Genomic DNA, 18,592 nt, shown 5'->3' on the forward strand with positions numbered 1-18,592 from the left:
CAGCCGAATTATGTGGAATTATACATATTTCCAAAATTTTCAATTAAAAAGAGCTAAATTACAAAAAAAAAATTATTTTTTTATTTTAATTTTATTAATAAAAAAAGTCAAGTTTAAGATTAAGTTTTATTTTTATTTTTATAATTAGAAAATTATACAATTAATGGTAATAAATATTTAAAAAGTTATATTTACACTTTTCATTTATTAAATAATTTATATGTGTTACAGTTTTGTATGTGCAGATGGTAATATTTGAAAGAAAAAAAATTCTGGATCACCTTGATTTTTTCTTCAAATTTATGTTTCAGAATTCATATATACTATCCCGTTAACATGTGCTCCGCACATGTCTATTGGCTTTTATTTTTTATTTTTATTTTTAAATTAAAAAAGTTACAACAATTTCTTTCATTTTTTGAAATAGAAGGTTCATATCATAGATGACCAGCTAAAAAGCCAGAGTCTACATACCCTTACAAGACAAAAAAATGGCGGGGTAACAACCAAACTCCTATCTAAGTACTGCAAACTCATTACAAGTCAAATGGAGCCCACTTTTAAAGCGGACTCATAAACAAAGAACAACTTCGTGTCTTCTGAGGCAACATCATCTTCTAGCCAACTATCCGTCAATCACGCAATTGTGGTACGAAATAAAAAGCTACTTCCCAGCAAACAAATAGGAGCCAATTCCTCATCTATAAGCCACTTTCTCCAGTCCAACTCGAGATAATTACCAATTCCGGAGAACCATGATCTAAGTTATGATTGGCACTTTAGAGACCATAAAGGCCCAACATCACCCAAAGAGGTCCATCTCTCGGGCTAGGCTAGCCCAAGCACTAGGTAATGAATGAGGGTGTCAAGGCACCCTCCAACCTGACCCAACTGTGAAGAGAATTAAACCAACTCAACTGGGCCCAAAAGAGATGAAGCCCACATCGTCCAGGCCCAAACCCAGAGGCCCAACCCCAGACAAAACCACTGCCCAGAGCTCTACTCCCCTGTGGCCAGCCTGCCGCCTCCCCGTCCGGTGGATGTCCAACCCAGACAGTCATCCCTGTATCCACTCCCCTTCCAATCAAAACCAGTTCTTCGATCAGAAGCGGCACCACTCGATCGCAACACAGATCGGGAGAAAACCGAATTCAACCGTCGATCCTGACGCCGATCGATCAAGCACCAGCAGAAGCAATCTCAGGCTCCCCAAACTACTGTACTCTCCTCGACACCGGCAGCCGAGACACCAAATCACTGTGAAGCAAGACACCCAAGTTTCCTATCCACGACGAGGTACCTCGCCGATACTAACAATAAACGACAACCGGAAATTTTCCGCTGCCGCCGCCGCACACTGCTCGAAACCCTAGGGCTTTGCTAGAGAGCGAAACTTCCAAGTTATTTCATTTAGTATTATAAATTATCTAAGATGCTCTATTGTTTAATTTTACACCCTCAACTACAATTTCTTTCATAATTTTAGGGAAGCTTCTCATTTTTTCATGAGAGGTATTGCAATTTTTTCAAATATAATATACTCTATTGACTATCTTATCCTCATATAGAAATAATTTATTTATTAATATTTATATTATGTGAGGGCATATATGGGGTACTTCAAAATTTTAACCATTCACTCAAGAATTGGCTTAATTATATAAGATATATATATATATATATATATATATATACATTTTGAATAAAGTCTAAAAGACTTGTCATTGATACGAAAGCCAGAATGGTTATTACATACCATTCCCCTGCCATCTATAGACATGCAAAAAGTTATGGCGGTACCACAGAGGTACATAGGAACATGTCCATGTATTAAACATTTAGTGCTCACTCAATCATAAAAAGCCTATTAAACTATGAACTACAAACATAGTACATAGACTCACTACAAACATAAAGAACAAAAGTGTGATTAGTTGGGTCAATCCCCTGGATCCCAAATACGAAACCCAATAGAGGAGAAGCCCATCAACCGAGTCTAGCTTAGAATCGATAGGCCCACTACCAAACCCTCCTCCGTTTAGGCCTGAAAATGACTTTGGGCTTCCAATTAGGGTGAAAATTAGGCACCCAAACTAATGTGGACTCCCAAATTGAATTAGGCCCCAAAACGGAATTAGGCCTCAAAACTGATTTTGGCACCAGAACTCCATCTTCATCATCTTGCCTTCGGCCATCCACCAGTCGTGCCTCTACCACACCCGATCAGAGAGCTATGCCTTCTGCCTCGACCCCTTGAGACCGGATGCCTCCGTTCACAGTCACAGTGCGATGGAAGCCTCTATTGCGCAATTCCAAAGCCGACTCCGAGCCACCCAGCTAGCCACTTATGGCCGGTAAAACTAGAGATCCACTTTAAGCCCATCCCTTAATCAGCATGCCTCTCATAGCCAACAAAACTAGCATCGATTCAGATCGAGAGATTCTTCTAACTCACCGCTTTGTGACGCGCCGACATTGCCATCAAGTTAGCCCATGCAATTTTGGATAAACTCCCCAAACTCTTCGTTGCCCTCCCTGCCGGAACAACAAAAATCTGGAGGTGAAGATTTGGTTCTGAACCACGCTGGATCAAGATCGACCTCCACCTTGATGACTGCACATCCATTTGATGAAGCACTGCCTCCATACTCATTCTTTCCAACAATAGCTAAAGCCATATGTGCAATTTCAGTCGTCCTATTTTGGACCTCAAACAGCCGATCTGGATCGAACTCGATTCGGCAAGAAGCAGAAACTGTGAAAGTTCCAAACACTTGGCTTTGTTGGGTAATCATCGAGAAACATCAGCATTGAAGGGTTGAGATTGGATGGCGGGTGGTCGAGACCTCCACTTAGAAGGGGGACCGACATCGGTCGCTATGGTTAAAGGACGAAGCACAGATGGCTAGGTTTTGGGAGCCAAAGCATTTTTTTATTAATCTCTATTCAAAATGAGTGCTTCTATTCATACCTCCATATTTGATAGGTAAACCTCTACAAATTTTTGTAACATGTTTTAACCCATTTTGCCCCTCGAGAAAAAAAAAAAGTAAGAAAAAAAAAACTTCTTCTTCCCTGCTCTTACAGACTTTCTCATCAGTCTCTTTGACTCTCACTCTCTTGGTTGAAGAGTTATTTTTCCAATTAATTTTGGTAGGAGTTGAGATTTGAGATTCAAGGATGGGGTTTTGGTTTTAAATTTGGGAAATTCTCCCTTTCTTCTTGTATAGAAAGGGTAAAGTGTGTTGTAAGGGTCTATATATTTGATATCTCGATTTTTCTACTTTATCAAGTTTTATACCATATGTATTCTGCTATATGGTTTTAGCAATTGCAAATTGCAATCCTGCAATTGTCATATAATTCAAGTCTGTAAGGACGTATCCTCCAAACTTGAAAATATAATTGGCATAAACAATTAAATACTAGCTTCCCATAAATCACAAAAAGACACAAACAGTGAGAGAAGAAACAAAGAGAGAGAGAGAAGGAGAAACAAAGAGAGGAGTACGCGAAGGAGAATCAGAGAGAAGAAGATAGCCGAAGATGGAAGACAGCTCGCTAGTTTTTATTTTTCTCTTTCAATTTTTTGGAGGGGCATTATGGGATATAAATGTTTATAATTTGAGGAGGTTTACATGTTAAATGTGGAGGTATAAATAGAAGAACTCATTCAAAATATTGATTTAGAAGTCCTATCAACTATATATAAGTACTATATATGACAAATAATGATATTTTTATGTCCATATTTTTACGTACATTTTTCATTACATATCGTTTTGAACAGGTATTTATCGAATTTTATAATTTGTCGTTTCCATATTTTATGACCCAATTTTTCAATAAAAGTTACTGAATTATTCACCTACGTATTCTTGACGTTTAATTCTCGTTCCAAATATTACTAACGTAGTCTACACGAATTATTAAGCACCTACAGTCATACTATACACATGGACAACTTATATTTGGTAACTTAGAGGACATGTGTCGTTGTACATTCAAATGTAGGCGGACTTGGCTCTGTTATCATGATATAGTAATATGAGTTTTACAATTAAAATCAATTGACAGTGGTCGGTTGGAGACCCAATTTTTATAAACAATTATTTATAAGGATTTGGGTCTCCAACCTTTAGACTTGTTTATAAGGATGCGAGTCCTTCCAATGGTTGGTTATGACGCTCAAATAACTTTATTACGATATCAGAGTCAAGTTGGCTCACTAGTAAACGTGCAATGACCATACGTGATCCATGTCATCAAATATAATTAAGTTGTTTATAGGGGTGCACTGAAAAAACGGTTCGGCAACCGCACCGAACCGTATAAAAGCGGTTCGGTTGCGGTTTTGGGTCATAAACCGCCCGATTTAAACCGACCCACACCAAATTTATTTTAATTATATTTTATATGTATGACTTGAAAAATCGTAGTATATCCTACATTGAAAAACCAATAGAGTACATAAAAATTTAGGTCTCTCCGACTATTGTTAATTAATTTTGATTGTGAAGCTTAAATTACCTTTTATTATAAAAAAAAATGAAACCGAATATATAACGCGAGTAAACCGAAGAATGCAAATGCTTGAAAAAGACTTGGGATGTTAGACTACCGATCGTAGAAAATTTAATTTGTGGGCCATAAAGGAATCTACTTTACTTTGCGGAAGGGCGACGATCTCAGGACTCATAAACAGATTTGGAGGATTCTTGATATCCGATCTGGGTTCGAATTAGTTGCCGATCTTGATTCTCAACAGCATCGTGCTCCACCGTGTGCTTTAGCTGGCATTTACACAGTTTTTCGTTGTCGTCTCAAAGACCAAAGAGTCTTCTTTTGCTCAAAGACTAACACCGCGTGTAATTGATGTGCTGTTAAAAGATAAAGGTGAGTGCCGACCTGGGTGGACAGAAGAAGCTCCGCTGACGAAGACCCATAATAATTGAGTCGTCGTCCTATCTTCATTCTATTAACCAAGACCCATAATTGTCCTCGTCCATTGACGAAGACCCATAGTTCATAATTGAGGAGTCGTCCTGTTCTTGTCTATTGACGAAGACCCGACGACTTTGAAGAAGGCAACAGCTTCCATAGTTTCCATACTAACCCAGACAATAGCTGTAAAAAGATCTACTGGGCCAAGAGGGAATCTACAGCTTTAGTCAATTATCTGCATGGCTAGCTTCCAATAATTAAACCCAAACAATAGCTGTATTCTTGGTCTAAAATAGAGATAGTAAAAGAAGTTCTGGGCCAAGAGGGAATCTAAAGCTATTCTTAATTGATTAAATATCAGTCCTTCTCCCAATGCCCCGCAATATTGAATATTTTGTCTGCATGGCTAGCTTCCTTTTTTTTTTTTTTTTTTTTTTTGGCTGAACAAAACATTCCTTAATAAGAACACAAACATACAACAGTACACCCAAAAGATGGAACTCCTTCCATTAATCAACGCATACTAGTGACTTTATTATAAAGTTGTACGACTGGTCTTTTTCTTGTCATATTTTTCTGTGTATCATCAATTAACTATATTGTACGTGATATTATTAGTGAAATCAGCACTGTACGTGACTCTATTAAAGCTAGCTATCTTGCTTTTACATGACCAGATCGATACATTATTTTTGTTAGTCTGGACTCATTATTTTATGGGTTTTTGTCTATTTACCCCATTTCTAGGGATTTTTTTCCCACTAACCCCATTGTGTTTTTTTAATTCCCTCTTACCCAATACACTCTAAGGGAGTCTTCCCTAATACCCCATTAAGATTTTTTTTTTGTTTTTAATTTTTTTTTAATACCATTTTACCCCTCACCCCTTATTTACTTAGAGAGAGAGAGAGAGAGAGAAACCATAAGAGACTTCACTGGAGCCCGTCACCGTCCGCCGGAATCCGGTCACCGGTCGCCGGAATCCGGCCAACTTTCGCCGGAATCGGGTCACTGGTCGCCAGATTCCGGCCAACTTTCGCCGGATTCCAGTCACCGGCGGCCGCCCATCGGACCTTTCAGAAAATCTTGCCGGAAATGTTTATTACCCCAATAGACATCTATTGCCCATCAATAAAGGTCTATCGCCTCCCAATAGACGTCTATCAGCCATGTATTGCCTCCCAATAGACGTCTATTGCCTCCCAATAGAACTTTTGGTCTATTGCCCCCCAATAGACGTCTATTGACCCCCAATAGACGACTATCAGCCATGTATTGCCCCCCAATAGACGACTATCAACCATGTATTGCCCCCCAATAGACGTCTATTGCCCCCCAATAGGACTTTCAGTCGCCAGAATAGGAACTAATCTTTCTAGATTTAGACAAATAAAACTTTGATTAAAGAAAAAAATGAGAACATTACATCAATTCAAAACGTCTATTGCCCCCCAATAGATGTCTATTGGCCCCCCAATAGAACTTTCAGTTGCTGGAATGGAAACTAATTTTTCTAAATTTAGAAATATAAATCTTTGATTAAAGAAAAAAAAAAGAGGAGAACACATCAATTAAAAACGTTTATTTTCCTCAAATAGACGTCTATTGCCCCAATAGAGAGGCAATAAACCTCTAGGCACCGATGGAAGAGAAAAATATGAGAAAAATATATGTAAAGAGACTAAAGCATAAACATTGAGCTACAGAACAAATCATTAGTTCACTACTCATTTCAATCATGCTTTCTTTTCTTCTTGCATCGGCCAATGGAGTATGGGCATGTTGTATACCATGATCTAACAAGCTACCTAGGTATAGCTGCACCAGAAAATATTAAAATTTCAACAAACTTTGGAAACAAGTTCTTATTCTCCTGACATACGAACACAATTAACCTCCTCTCCCAATTTAGATGCCCCATCTATCTGGTGGACCTACGCATTAATGGAATTGCCACCTAAAGCTGCCGGAATTGCTTGCATCTGGACACCCATCTGAATTTGTCTGCATCATAACAACTAAGCAAAACCAAACTTTAATACGCAGAAATATGATTCACATTAACCCTTATAACAGAGCACCGCTGCATGCAATTCGACTCAAATTGCTCAAATCTAACAAGCAAGGAACAGTTAACAATAACAGATCACCAGAAAATACAATCATAAAGTGGATTTCACCTAAGAAAAGTAGCAAACTAGATCAGGCTACCCGTTTCAGTGGCAGACCCAAACCAAGGAACCTACCGACGCATCAATGTCATTGTTACCGGACTCGCTGGAGCTTAAAGTCGGCGCCGGAGCTAGAGAAATCCAGAGTAGAAGGCGCGGAGGTCAGCATCTTAGACGTTGAATGCGGGGCGGAGATCGGAGGATTAAGACGAAGAGGTCAAGGTCGTCGACGTTAGGGTTCGGACCTCGTCGGCGTTGTCCTCGTCGTCGTCGCTCGAAGAGGAGACGCACTGAGCAGATCGGAGAGGGATGAGAGAGAGAGAGAGAGAGTTCAGATCGGAGAGGGATGAGAGAGAGAGTTCAGATCGGAGAGGGATGAGAGAGAGAGAGTTCAGATCGTGGAGAGATGAGAGAGACATAGAGGCAGATGTAATTAATTAATTAAGTGAAAGGCATAACTGTCATTTTGTTTTAAACAGGGTAAGTGAGAATAAAAATTTGTTGCTGGGGTAAGTGGGATAATTTTGGCCAATTTTGGTGCTTTTGGTCAAGGACCCTTATTTTATTATCTATACTAAAGCTCTAGATTCTATGAATAGTAATATGCAATTAATATTGACTTTTCATTCCCCCAAAAAAAAAAAAAAAATTATATACAGAATCCAAACATATAATTGAGAGTGAGATAAGGGAAGATTTTGATTCCATAACTCACACACCATTGAGTCCAATGGCTTTAGTACATGGAAAAATGCTTCTGATGAAACTCACATTATTAGCAGCTGCAACGACATTGCTAGCTGCAGCAGCTGATAAACCCCTCCCACCGCTGTGGTGACATCACAATACCATATCCATTTGGCATCGGTGACGGCTGTTACATACTACTGAAGGGACAGGAGAACAAATTCGAACTCACTTGTGATCATTCCATTACGTACAGCCCCATGATATCACTGAACTGGAAGTACGGCAAAAGCCTCCGTGTCACTGATTTTATCCTTGCTGAGGGTGAGTTGCAAGCTATGAATTTTATAAGCAAGGATTGTTACAATGAGAGCGGCTATAATGTGGAGAGCAACGTTCCTTGGCTCCGTTGGAATCTTCCTTTCAGCATTTCCGGTTCCAAAAAAAGGTTTGTCATCGTAGGCTGCGACACTTATGCTGTTTTCAGGGTTTTCGTGGCGAAGAAGAGTTCATGATAGGGTGCACGTCCGTTTGCCTCAACATCAGCAGCGAGGATCAAAACTCTTGCTCTGGTGTCGGGTGTTGCCAGACCAAAATCTCTGAAGGACTGAAGAATCGTACTGTGACATTGCTTAGCTATTACAATCATACGGATATATGGAAATTTAATCCCCGCAGCTATGCCTTCCTTGTGCGAGATGGCTACTTTAACTTCAGCGGTAAGAGAAGTTTCAAAGAGCTCAAGAACATGGATCAGATGCCAATGATCGTTAATTGGCAGATTGGAAATGAGACATGCGAGGTAGCTAAAAAGAATGCTGTGGATTATGCATGCAAGGCAAATTCCAAATGTGTCAACCGGACCAAGGGCCCATACCCTGGTTACTATTGCCAGTGCTTACGAGGTTACGAAGGAAACCCATACATCGGTTGCCGAGGTGATCTCTTTGCCGATGCAGATGTAATTTTATATTTATGATTGATATGTGCATGATATTCATATTTTTTTGTGTGTGTTTATGAATTTTTTATGTTCTTTCAGATATTGACGAGTGTTTGGCTGAAATTAACCCATGCGGGAATGAAACGTGCCAAAATTCACCTGCAAGTTACTCTTGTCAATGTAATAATTAAAGGGTTCAAAAATGAAAGTCCTTTCAAGTGCATTGCTCATCCCACGGCAAACAACACTCCTCTGAAAATTTCATTGGGTATGTTCTAGCCAATACAACTCTTGTACCTGTCGTATTGGCATTCCCATACAAAGAGTCCATTTATGTGGAGTCAGTTTTTAGGAAGTGATTTTGGGCTTTATGGAATTATATTCTTAAAAGATTTTCTCTGATAAATAAAAGGGTAGTTTTTAAGTCCTAGGTATTCTAGGATTCTGTGGTTATCTTGGAATAAAAACTCTTTCCTAATACAAGTCGAATTAGGGTAAAATATTGGTTTTATTGAGTAGTTGCCGCAGGCCTATTATATTAACTGAAGAAATACACGGTCTGCAGCACACATTCAGAAACGCAAGAATTTGTGATAGGGTCTTGCATGTTTGTTTGAGTTTGTGTCTTCACAAATAGTCAAAACACTTGGTCCATGTATAAGTGTTTGTGATCGTAGTTTCATATGCATAATACTCTCTCGAGATCAGTAGGGAGACTGTGAAGAAAGAAGAACAAGATTTGAAGATCGTTCAAGTGAATGAGTTCTAGAAGGAAGACATACTTTGTATTTGATTTTGTGTGAATCTTATAGCCGAGCTAGTGCTATTCAAAGTTTGTAAAAGAGCATATCATTTTCAATATGATGATCTTTATTTTGGGTTCTCAAGAGTAAGAGCTCCGCAGTGTTTTTAATCTCATACTTGAGGTTTTCACTGCGTAACCAAAATTTGGTGTTTAGTTTGTTATTTTGGTTTCTGCTGCCCAGTTAGGATTGATCAGTGCACTGCAATCCTCGTTTTCCAGAAAATCATATTCTGTCCTTGTATTTTCACTTGGCATCAGAGCAGGTTCTAAAGCTTTTTTAGTTGATCCGTGGTCAAGGATGGAACGTGAATATAACAGAGCCTCTAGTTCTATAAATTGCCCGCCTTTGTTTGATGGTGAAGACTATTTACAATGGAAGATTATGATGGGGGCTTTTCTCTACTCTCAAGATGAAAACATGTGGAATATAGTTGAGAATGGATGGGAACACCCAACAAAGGCAGAAGATTCAAAGAAAGTAGAAGGGTCCTCTGCAAGGGTTCTCAAACATAGGAAGGAATGGACAGAAGAAGAAGTTCGTGATAGAACTTGTGACTTTAAGGCAAGGAATTCACTATTCACAACTTTGTCCAAGAAGGAGAGGATGAGAATTAGCTACTGTGACACAGCCAAACAAGCTTGGGATCTACTTCAGGTTACTTATGAGGGAAACAAGAAGGTTAGAGGTCAGAAGCTTCAAAGACTCGTATTGGAATTTGAGAACATGATCATGGGGGAAGATGAATCAATTGATGATTTTCACGCTCGACTTCTCAATGTGACAAACCAATGCCGTAGCCTTGATGATTCATTTGAGGAGCATCGAATAGTCAAGAAATTTCTCAGAGCTCTTCCTTCAAAATTTCAAGCCAAGCAAATTGCCATAGAGGAGACTCAAGACCTGGACACCTATTCTCTTGACGAACTGATAGGTAATCTCAAAACCTTTGAGATGAGGATCAAGCCCGAGAAAAAGGTAAAAAATATTGCTTTCTCTTCTGTTAAAAAGAAAGATTATATTGTTGATGATTCTGTGGATTAAGCTTTGTTGACAAAAGAGTTCAAAAAAATTTTAAAAAACAAATCCTTTGGAAACTCTTCGAAAATTTTGCCTAACAAACCTAAATGCTTTGAGTGTGGTGGAATTGGTCACCTTGCTGCCGATTGTGGCAATAAAAGGTATAATTTGCGTGGAAACAAGGCTCTAAAATCTACTTGGTGTGATAGTGATGAAGGCTCTCAATCTGAGAATGAAGAGGTAAATCTTGCTCTTACTTCTTCTCTTAATATTGATTTTTCTGATGGTTCTGACTGGGAATATGATACTCTTGATGAAGAAACAAATGAAAAGTGTAAGCAATTGTATAATGCTTCCAAAATTGTTCTTCGAAAAAATAAAAAACTTGAAGAAGAAATTGAATCTTTAAGAGTGAAAAAGATGAAAATTGAGCAAAAATTTGATACTTAATTCTTTAAAAGAATAGGAAGAAGAACGTACTGACCTTGATGATAAGATTAAAGTTTTGCAGGGTGAGGTCAAATCTCAAAATTGGGACAAGGAGCATGATGAGCTTATAAACAAAATCAAAATTTTGCAGGTTGAAGTCAAGGCTCAATCTAATCTAAATGTTTCACTAACCCTTGAAAATGAGAAGTTGCAGGATGAATTATTGAGGGTCAAGGAAAGCTTGAACAAGTTCTCTATAGGGTCTGAAAAGGTCTCAAAAATGATTGGATTAGGCAAAGCTCATTGCAACAAAGAGGGATTAGGATATAATGGTGAGACCTGCAAGCCTTTAAGGTTTGTAAAAGGTGTGGAATGTGAAAGCTCATCAAGTCAGCCACAAAGTTCTTGTGAAAATGGGTCTGGTTCCAAGTTGCTTGCAAAATCAGAACCGCGTGTGACTCACAAAACACTTCAGAAAAGCTCCTCGGTAAGTCCTGACAAACTTTGTCAACCTAGGTATATTCACAACCCCAAAAACTTCATTCCTACTTGACATTATTGTGGAAAATTAGGACACATACGTCCTAGGTGCAATATGTTGCGCAGGGCTACTCAAAATCAGAGGAAAACGTTGAGAATTAACTCACCTGCTTCGCTGCAAGCTGAGTTGAAAGAGGGTCTGAATTTGATCGCCAGGATTGCAAAGCTGGCTTCAATCCCCGTGGATCTAGAAACAAAAACGAAGCAGAAGCAAATCTGGATTAAAAAATGTTCAAATAATCGTTTTTCTACTCATATGGATAATCTTGATAATATGCTTGAGCGTGCTTTTGTTCCTACTGATCACAAATTGGATAATTCGTTTACTAGGCCTTTAGACATAACTCAATTTGAATAACTTAGAAGCACCGTTGGTGGATGCTCTAAGTATTGATACTCTCACTTCGCTTGATCCATTTTGCATGCATTCATGGTGTATGTCTTCATGATAGTATAGGTGCATTTTCTTTACGTTTCTGCATTGTTAGGTTCAGTTTCTGGAAATTTAGGATTGAAAAACAGTGGTTTGTATACCCGAGTGTCTGACAGATTCAAAATTTGACAAGGGCCATACTCTTTTCTTTAAATCTGTGTGCAATAAGGTGCCTAGCACGTTTTGAACTTGTACTTACGTCACTCTGTAATTGTGAGCTTGAACAACATATTCTCTACAATCTTGAAACATCACATGCACACATACTCGAAGTGGTGGTAAGTTTTAATTGATGGTTGGCTTGTTCTCATTGCTCATGTACGAAATTACTCTTGTTGGTTGCTCCTTGATATAAAAAAAAATGTAGTTAGTTAATGGAGCATGGCCAGGCTATTCTCAAAGTAAACAGGCCTCGGTCGTGACGAACGATATGAGGATTGGGAAGAAACGAAAATGGTTTGGTCACCCCGGTGGATTGTGAAACTATTGACTCGAGTAGATGTGCTCTTTGGGATGTCCTTGTTACATTTAGTACCCTAAAGTCATCTGACTTGGGAGCTGCTGGCATAATACTCGTTACATGGGTCGTAGTTTTCTTAAAATAAATAAAATAAAATAAAATTAGTTATGTTGTGTGAAAGGCAAAAAAAAAAATTCTAAATCATGCCCACACAGTGTTATAAGGGGGAATAAAGTTTATATGCTTAATTGTGTTTCGTATGTGAGCTTTGCTTTTCAGGTTTCCACAAATATTACACACCCCATCTTGAGATATGTTCACTCTACACACCAAGAGGTATAGAATACTCGATCATCATCTCTCTTACCCTGTGGTTGTCGGAATCGATTCGCATGTGTGAACTTATTTTATTGCACCCTTATTTATGGTTAAGTGGTATTGCTCTTGTTGGAAAAGCTATGCAAATTAAATCTATTCTTAGCATTTGGATACAAACCCACTCATTGTGTGTTTGTATTTCATTCTTGCATCTTTCATAACATGATCACACTTAGGGGGAGTATTAATACTTAGACTATCTTCCTCTGATTGATTCGACTTGGGCTAGTGTCTATTGTGCACCTTCTATTTGTGATCCTTCTACATCGCTTCCGCTACGTAAGTTACCTTTGTCATTCCTATTCAAAAAGGGGGAGAAAGCAAATTCATAACTGTGATAACCTTATTCTATCTTTGTGTATTTTCACAATGTGTGTGTGATAAGTGTTTCAGGATTGACAGGTGTGTTCACAAGGGAAAGTTCTCAAGTACCTGTTGAGGGGGAGTTTTCATACGGTAAAGTTGTTTTGTATAGGAATGCCAAAGGGGGAGATTGTAGGTACAACTCTTGTACCTGTCGTATTGGCATTCCCATACAAAGAGTCCCTTTATGTGGAGTCAGTTTTTAGGAAGTGGTTTTGGGCTTTATGGAATTATATTCTTAAAAGATTTTCTCTGATAAATAAAAGGGTAGTTTTTAAGTCCTAGGTATTCTAGGATTCTGTGGTTATCTTGGAATAAAAACTCTTTCCTAATACAAGTCGAATTAGGGTAAAATATTGGTTTTATTGAGTAGTTGCCGCAGGCCTATTATATTAACTGAAGAAATACACGGTCTGCAGCACACATTCAGAAACGCAAGAATTTGTGATAGGGTCTTGCATGTTTGTTTGAGTTTGTGTCTTCACAAAGAGTCAAAACACTTGGTCCATGTATAAGTGTTTGTGATCGTAGTTTCATATGCATAATACTCTCTCGAGATCAGTAGGGAGACTGTGAAGAAAGAAGAACAAGATTTGAAGATCGTTCAAGTGAATGAGTTCTAGAAGGAAGACAAACTTTGTATTTGATTTTGTGTGAATCTTATAGCCGAGCTAGTGCTATTCAAAGTTTGTAAAAGAGCATATCCTTTTCAATATGATGATCTTTATTTTGGGTTCTCAAGAGTAAGAGCCCCGCAGTGTTTTTAATCTCATACTTGATGTTTTCACTGCGTAACCAAAATCTGGTGTTTAGTTTGTTATTTTGGTTCCTGCTGCCCAGTAAGGATTGATCAGTGCACTGCAATCCTCGTTTTCCAGAAAATCATATTTTGTCCTTGTATTTTCAACTGCAATTAAAGCAATTGGCTAGTTAAAAAGAATCTCTTACAGCCCAAATCTTTACTGCAGAAGAACTTAAGAAGACAACAAAGGATTACGATGAAAATGAAAAAATTGGTGAAGGAGGTTATGGAACAGTCTACAAAGGCGTACTCGAAGATAAAAGAGTGGTTGCAATAAAGATTTCCAAAATGACCACCTAGGACGGAGGTGATCAATTTATTAATGAGGTTATTGTTCTTTCTCAAATCAGTCATAGAAATGTGGTGAGGCTGCTAAGCTGCTGTTTGGAGACAAAACGCCTTGGCTAGTTTACGAGTATGTTGGTAATGGAACTCTGTATGATCACATTCATAAAAAGAATGGAGAACCACTTTCATTTGTACAGCGATTGAAGATAGCAACAGAAACTGCGAGGGCACTTTCACACTTACATCGTTCCGCCATCCATCGAATTATTCATCGAGATGTCAAGGCAACGAATATACTGTTGGATGAGAAACTTACGGCCAAAGTGACGGACTTCGGAGCTTCAAAACTGGTTCCTGAAGATCAAACTATACTTTCAACTTTAGTGCAGGGGACAATGGGATACTTGGACCCTGAATATGTTCGGTCCAACACACTAACAGAAAAGAGTGATGTTTATAGCTTTGGAGTTGTCCTCGTGGAGCTACTGACATGCAAAAAAGCAGTTCGCTTCGATAAACCCGAGGCGGAGAGAAACCTGGCCAACGTCTTTGTTTCTACAATAAATAAAGGTCCGCTGCATCCAATTCTTGATGGTGAAATAGTCAAGGATGGAAATTGGGAGATCATCGAAAGAGTTGCCAAGCTCGCAGAAGAATGCTTGAGTGTGAAAGGAGATGAAAGACCTTCCATGGAAGTGGTAGAGAGGAAGCTAGATGAAATACTGAAAACTTTGGAAAAGCAACCAGGGGAATAGAAGCTTCGTGCCTCCTCTTCCAGAGAGACAGACTGTTGGAAATTTTGATTGTGTATTTCAAAATACTTTGTGTAACTCCCAATGCTTTGAAAAACTATTTACTATACATTTATGCTAAAACGTTACTAATTCATTATGTTCATAATATTAGGGCATATTAAGGTTACGGGAGTTACAATATTCCAATAATTATTTTATTAAATTTGCATAATATCTTTAAGCCTTTTCATCTACTATATATACCTATCACTTCTTGGTCTTACACACACAATGAAACTTATTATTTTCTATATTTCTCTTAATAGCCATTTTTCTAGTGAGTTCTTTGTTCTTGCTCTTCCATAATGCCAAAGGAAAAATCAAGCATTTCTAGGATCCAAGTTTGCGAGTGTACGCTTACAAGGATTAACGGTTGTTGTACCCTGGAGGGTAGGGCGCCACTAACCTGCTACACCGAGACATTGTCTCCGAGGGGCGAAATCTACTCTTAAGGGCAGTGTTTACACGCCTCAACCTTAAACGCTTTTCGAATGATGTGTTCCTTAGAATCCTACAAATTCAAGAGATAAGTTCTATAATCCTTGTTATTTTATCTATCATGGCAATAATATTATGATTATTATTTGTTACTAATATATTGTATTTTTGAGATCTTGTAGGAGGTGAAATGTGGAGAAAGAAGTATGATCCATCGACCGAATTTTCCAACACAGACCACTCTCTCGAGTCACTTTCAAACACTTGCATTGTGGAGGTTAGTGGTGAAGGCGATGGTGGCTCTACCGAGATTATTAGCAGTGCAGATTATGACGCCAGCATGCAAAATAAAAGCCCAAAAGCCCTTTCATGAATCATGATGGTCGATAAATATCTTTCGGCCGTTGGAGCCTTTTCGTATTGGATTAGGAACTAATTATGTGCTCTCTCTCTCTCTCTCTCTATTCCAATTTGATCATTCCCGTGTCTTGTAAAATAAAAGGGACATGAGTACCGCTGTTAGTCATGTATGTTTTTTTTCTTGAGGTGAAAGTTATGTATGCATAAAAATTGGATTTTCTAGACTTGCTCTATGTAAGTTCAAGAAGTTTTCTTTAGATATACTATATATCCTAATTGCTAAAATTCAAGGTGAAAAAACAAAGGATTAATTTCAGTTTACCTACCTGAACTTTCACCCATTCTTCATATTAGTCCCTGAACTTCCAATTTGATCAAGACTACCCCTGAACTCTCAATTTCCATCACCCGTGCCCAATCCTTCACACTTTATCCAAATTATCTGTCAATTGATGACGTGGCAAGAGACAAATGGTTAAATTTCTATAATACCCTCGTCAAAATTTTCTACTCTGTTTACATCCTCGCAAAAAAAAAAAAAAAAAAAAAAAAAAAGGGCAGATGCATCGCCCTCTCTCTCTCTCTCTCGCTCCTCCGATCCCAAATTCAGACAATACACTTTCAATAAGAAGAAAACACAAAAGCTCCAAGCACAAAATTTCATCTAGGTTTCCTCAGAAGAACCTCAAACTCCAATTTAGGTAGTGAAATCTACCCAATTCCTCATCTGGGTTCTTCTAATTTCTTCACAAAAGCCTCAAATTTGATTTGGTTATCAAATTCTACCTCATATCTATCTCATATGGGATCTACTCATTCTTATGATTTCACGACATCGACACAACGATCTCAGCATCGACCCGTTTAGAATTGCTCTCTCCCAAGACACCCCCCAATTCAATTTCAATTTCTCTTCGTCACAAGACTCCTCCTCGCAGTGGTCGCAGTTCGATTCAGAGCCCTATTCGTTGAAGAGGCCCAATTCGCAAAACGCCGATGTTAGGAGATCGAAGAAGGCCAAGAAGACTTGCAAAAGCCACTGCGGTGCTGGCGACGGCAACGTTGATGGAGGCACAGGAGATCGAGGAGATGATGGAGCAAGTCGACGGGGTCAATTTCGCTCTAGATGGGCTGAGGAAGGGTCAACCGGTTCGGATCAGATGACAATGTCTTGGAGCTCGACGACCAGGGAGTTCGAGGCTTCAAGTGGCTGGCTGAGGAGGAGGAGTGGGAGCAGTTTTAAGGCTGAGATCTTCGTCAATGCTAGAGCCGCTGCGGTAGACGGTGGCGGATTGTCTAGCTTCGTTGGCGGCTGCTCGCACCATGCCAGCAGTTCATCCTCCGCTGCTCTCGGAAGCTTCGAGAATTCTGAGGGTGAGTGAATTGTGCGTGTGTGGTTTTGTGATTTCAATTTTTTGGATTTTGAAATGCTGGCTTGGTTTGTGGAATCTAGGTCTTACTGTGTGTGTGATTTAGCTTTGAATTGGTGGAATTTGGGGTTGCGGAGTCGAGGATGAGGAGGAGTAGTAGAAGGAGTTTCCAATTGGCGACATGGCGGTGCTCCTTCATCTGTAAGAGATTTCGATGAACAGGCATGGGAAAGAGAAGGGCGTCATTGTGTAGGTTCTTGTGCATTGTAGGTGAGTCAAGAGTCTGAGTTGGACTCATGCATGGCCGAGTTAAATGAGTTGTTGTTTCGAGTCATAAGCTCATGAATTGATTGAGCTGTGTTGTTTACTTTTTTGTTGGAGTTAATAGATTTCCTGATTTCCCTATCTGTGATAGGTTTGAAGTTGTTCCCCAAAATGATCGAGGCTCAGGGATCTGGGGGTTACTGTGATCAACAAAGACTTAGCTTATTTGTTTTTTTTTTTAATGCAAATTATCTATTTTAGCCCTCTCTGTGGGCCTGACGGCTTAAAAATTTGCTTGCTGACTCGTTCCACGTCAGCAGTAAACGGAATTTTTGGACGGCGTTAGGAGAGTTGGACACGAGTGATGGAAATTGAGAGTTCAGGGGAGTCTTGATCAAATTGGAAGTTCAGGGACTAACATGAAGAATGGGTGAAAGTTCAGGTAGGTAAACTGAAATTAATCCAAAAACAAAAGGTAGAAGAAGGCTAGCAAGAAATCTAAGAAAATCTAAGAAGGAAAGAAGAAAGGCTACTGGTATTTGATATTTTTCTAGTAATTTTACACGGCTTAGAATTTAATATCCAATACATGATTAGGCTTGGGTAGTTTGGGATTGCTTTTGAAACCTGCTTTTGGTCCAATTAAAAAGTATTTCTGGTCCTTTCAAAAAAAAAAAAAAGTGTTTCTGGTGGAAAACGAGGCTGTTTGGTAAACTTCAAAATTGTTGCTTTAAGCGATTATGTGGGCAGTAGGAAATTAGAAGCTACTTTTAGTTGCACTTTTCACTTCCAACTTACCGAACACTCAGAAATTATTTTTCGTTCTTACAACACTTTAAAAACAGTTTACCAAATACTCAGTTACTTCTTCTCACAGTAAAATTCAGAAGTGCTTCTTCTTACAGCACAACAATCCCAAACTGGGCCTTAGTATATCTAAACTGAGTCTACTAATAGAAGGCTATAACAAACTTCATTCTCCATTTCCAGATGATTGATACGTGTGGTTTGACTATCAGAATTTGGCTCTCCCTTGTTGACCAAATTTGTTGAGATTACTCTCTTTCTCTTTAAACACTAAAAATCTCACAGAAAAGAACATACT

At 38.8% G+C, this 18,592-nt stretch overlaps 1 long non-coding RNA gene and 1 pseudogene across 1 annotated transcript; one reads left to right on the plus strand and one right to left on the minus strand.

Moving 5' to 3' along the window:
* Positions 1–6,645: 6,645 nt before the first annotated feature.
* On the minus strand, positions 6,646–7,525 carry LOC133723779 (uncharacterized). Its single transcript, XR_009853264.1, has 2 exons — positions 7,191–7,525; positions 6,646–6,962 (listed from the first exon to the last, which is right to left on the minus strand). It is a non-coding gene; the product is annotated as an uncharacterized LOC133723779 (long non-coding RNA).
* A 2,410-nt stretch (positions 7,526–9,935) lies between these two features.
* Positions 9,936–15,043, plus strand: LOC133723134 (wall-associated receptor kinase 5-like; annotated as a pseudogene).
* Positions 15,044–18,592: the final 3,549 nt, after the last annotated feature.

Source organism: Rosa rugosa, chromosome 7, assembly GCF_958449725.1.
Source record: "Rosa rugosa chromosome 7, drRosRugo1.1, whole genome shotgun sequence".
In the NCBI taxonomy this organism is placed as follows: domain Eukaryota; kingdom Viridiplantae; phylum Streptophyta; class Magnoliopsida; order Rosales; family Rosaceae; genus Rosa; species Rosa rugosa.